General features: G+C 36.0%; 1 long non-coding RNA gene across 1 annotated transcript; it reads right to left on the reverse strand.

Moving 5' to 3' along the window:
• Window positions 1-464: 464 nt before the first annotated feature.
• Window positions 465-2779, reverse strand: LOC120231051. The gene is made up of 3 exons (XR_005528251.1): window positions 2542-2779; window positions 2158-2409; window positions 465-636 (listed from the first exon to the last, which is right to left on the reverse strand). It is a non-coding gene; the product is annotated as an uncharacterized LOC120231051 (long non-coding RNA).
• Between the last annotated feature and the right edge of the window lie 246 nt (window positions 2780-3025).

The raw sequence follows: 3025 nt of genomic DNA on the forward strand, positions 1-3025 counted from the left end.
TTATGAAACAACTTTGACACAAAGTTTTAAGTAGAGTTGTGAGAAACAACATAAAGGAATTACAACATAAGACTTGTTTTCCACTTAAGCTACTTTCTTCCATTTGCTGAGTTTCAATTTGACAAAGCTTTTTAAAAAACTAAAAACAAAAATGTTTACATTTATTCATTTTTGAGAGACAGAGAGTGAGCTAGGGAGGAGCAGAGAGAGAGGGAGGCACAGAATGCAAAGCAGGCTGCAGGCTCTGAGCTGTCAGCACAGAGCCCGACGCGGGGCTCAAACCCACAAACCCTGGGATCATGACCTGAGCTGAAGCCAGACGCTTAACTGACTGATCCATCCAGACACCTCAACTTGATATAACTTTTTAAAGTATTACATGTTTATAAAAAGCAAAAGATAAAAATAATAAAGGAAACTTTGAGAAAAGAAAACTATTCTTAAGAAATTATACCACGTTAATTCAACATTTTTATAACTTCTTTCTCTTCTGTCACTTGACTCAGTTGCTTCTGTGACTCTTGTTTACTTCAAGACATAAGCACACACATAAGTCCAGTCATTTCTAACATGGCAACTTCCCTTTCTGCCAAGTGATTTCATTTCCTATGATCTTTACTTCACACGAAAGAAACCCTAGTGACAAATAATATATAACTGTTACGTCAAAGATATATTTTATTGTAAACATTGCAATACACAATCTAGATGGCTTTAATATAAATCTAACAAAGAAAATAAGTGTATAAATTTTGTTTTACAGATTTAATAAAAAATGACTATAAGTAAACATTTTTGATATAATGGAAAATATCCATTATATGATATTTTTTTTCATATTGAGGAAAGATCTCCCAAGTTCATAATAAATGCCTATTTCCACCATCAGCCTCTTCCTTCAATCCCATCCTTTAAACTTCATCTCAAAATCTCCATGGATTTGGGAGATAGAATCAGAAATGGTACTCTGTGTATATCAATAGTACTTTTAAAAAAAACCACACAAATGTAAATTGAATTATTAGTTAAAAAAAAAGAAAAGTTCTGCAAATGGAAAGGGGAAAAAAAGCAGTTAAATGTAAGCTTGAAGAGATTTGTTGTTTCCAATACATCTTTACTATTTGATGGGTAAACTTTTACAAAGCGAGGTGGTTCTCTAATCCAGGCAAAGTTAAGTGTGATTTAAGTGACAGATTAGAGGGGAAGAAAACTAACGTTCACTGAGTATCTCCTATGTGCCAGGTACCATTCTTGGCATCTTTTTGTATGAATTTCCTCACTTAACTCTCACTGGGAATGTATGGAACTGGTGTTATTCTCATTTTTCAGATGAGGAAACAAACTCAAAACGGTTAAAAAAAAAACTTCTCATGGTTGTTTGACTGGTAAGTGGTAGAACTAGGCTTGAAGGTAGGTTTGTCTTAGTTCAACACTCATGCATACACTTCAGTTTAAGTTATTCTGACTTGACATTGCTCAAAATGATTGCATTTAGCTATTTTATCTCCTAACTTGTCAAGAACAGGAAATGCCTTTTCTTTCAAGGTGGAATACTTTTGGCAGCAAGAACCATCTTTACTTAGCATTTTTACAAATTATAAACTAGAGATATTTGAACTTGGAAATGGAACTGAAATGTCCTTGAGGCACTAGAGCAGGTAAATCATGATATTAACAAAGTCAAGATAAATGTTTGTTATCTGTAAAAAGTAAAAACATGCTTTACATCTTTCAGTTAACTCTAAGTTTCATTGACTAAAATTTCAAGGGTAGATATTTTACATTTATGATTTAGCATGAATAGCGTGGTAAGTCCACTCCCTGATAAATGTTCGGCATTTGTCTATGGTTCTCTTAACCTTGAGGATTGCTGAGCTGAAATTAATTTCTTCAGAAGGAAGATTGGGAAAGGTGGCTCAGATATTAGCTGCAGCAACTGCAACACCAGCATAGGATCAACTTGCTCAAGGTCTCTCGGTTAGTAAGTGTGGGATGATTCAAACCCAAATTCAAGTCACTTAAAAGCACATTCTACTTTAGTATGTAACTACAACTTTCAGGTAGCCCTGATTCTAAAATACCTATTTGCAGTGGTCAAGGGTGTCGGGGGTGGGGGTGAGGTTGGGGGGGGGGGAAGACTAAGATAATTTAACATACCAAAACACACTCAGTTTTCCTGTGGGGAGTTTGATGAAAGAAGTTATGTATCAATGAGGAAAAGTAAATCCCATCTTTGTGTTGGTTCTTTTTTGAGCTCTTCTTTCTGTTGGATGACAGACTTGGTCCCATGGCTATGAGATCTCTGGATGCTTTTTTCTGTTTGTTAAGTGCTTCTCATGTTTCAGGAGCTGGTTGGCACTTAAATAAACAGCTCAAAGGTTGATAGATCCATGAACTTTGCATTCATCCCTAGAAGGTACCAAAATATGTATCTTTATGTGCAGCTTTACCAGTCAGTTAAAAATTTCTCTCTACTTCATTTCCTCAAACATGTTCATTAGCCCTTTTCCCCTACTCAACACTCCACTTAGTCCCACTTACCATGCGATGACTCAAAAGGATTCCTTAGAAAGAATTGATTCCACTCTACTCACTTTGTCTTTGTCCATCCTTTTGATGGAGAGAGGAGTTCAAGGCCATAATGCATCAAACTTACATTGTGAGAGATGAACAGCATTTGCAACGAGGCCATTTTGCCTTATAAATTAAAAATAAAAGACGTTTTCTCATCCATTAAAAAAAAATGAGCCTCTAGGTTAAATAGAACTCATTAGCTCAATCTCCAAGGACAATGTCAGGATGCAGTTGAGACCCCGAGGCAAAGAAGGAAGGAAATGAGGAGATGAAACAGGGAAATCAGGTACTTCTGTAAGTAGGACTCAGCAAAAGTACAAAGGCAGCCCTGAGGGAAAAGTAAAATAGAGTTTGCAAACTCTTAGATCTCTGAGCTTCTTAGCGGTGTCATTAGTATGACACCTAATCATAATGGACTGGTTCAGTGATGTCAGTTTGTCCATGTGAGAAT

The sequence above is a fragment of the Hyaena hyaena genome, unplaced genomic scaffold (genome assembly GCF_003009895.1).
Source record: "Hyaena hyaena isolate Hyena2069 unplaced genomic scaffold, ASM300989v1 scaffold_54, whole genome shotgun sequence".
Taxonomy (NCBI): Eukaryota; Metazoa; Chordata; class Mammalia; order Carnivora; family Hyaenidae; genus Hyaena; species Hyaena hyaena.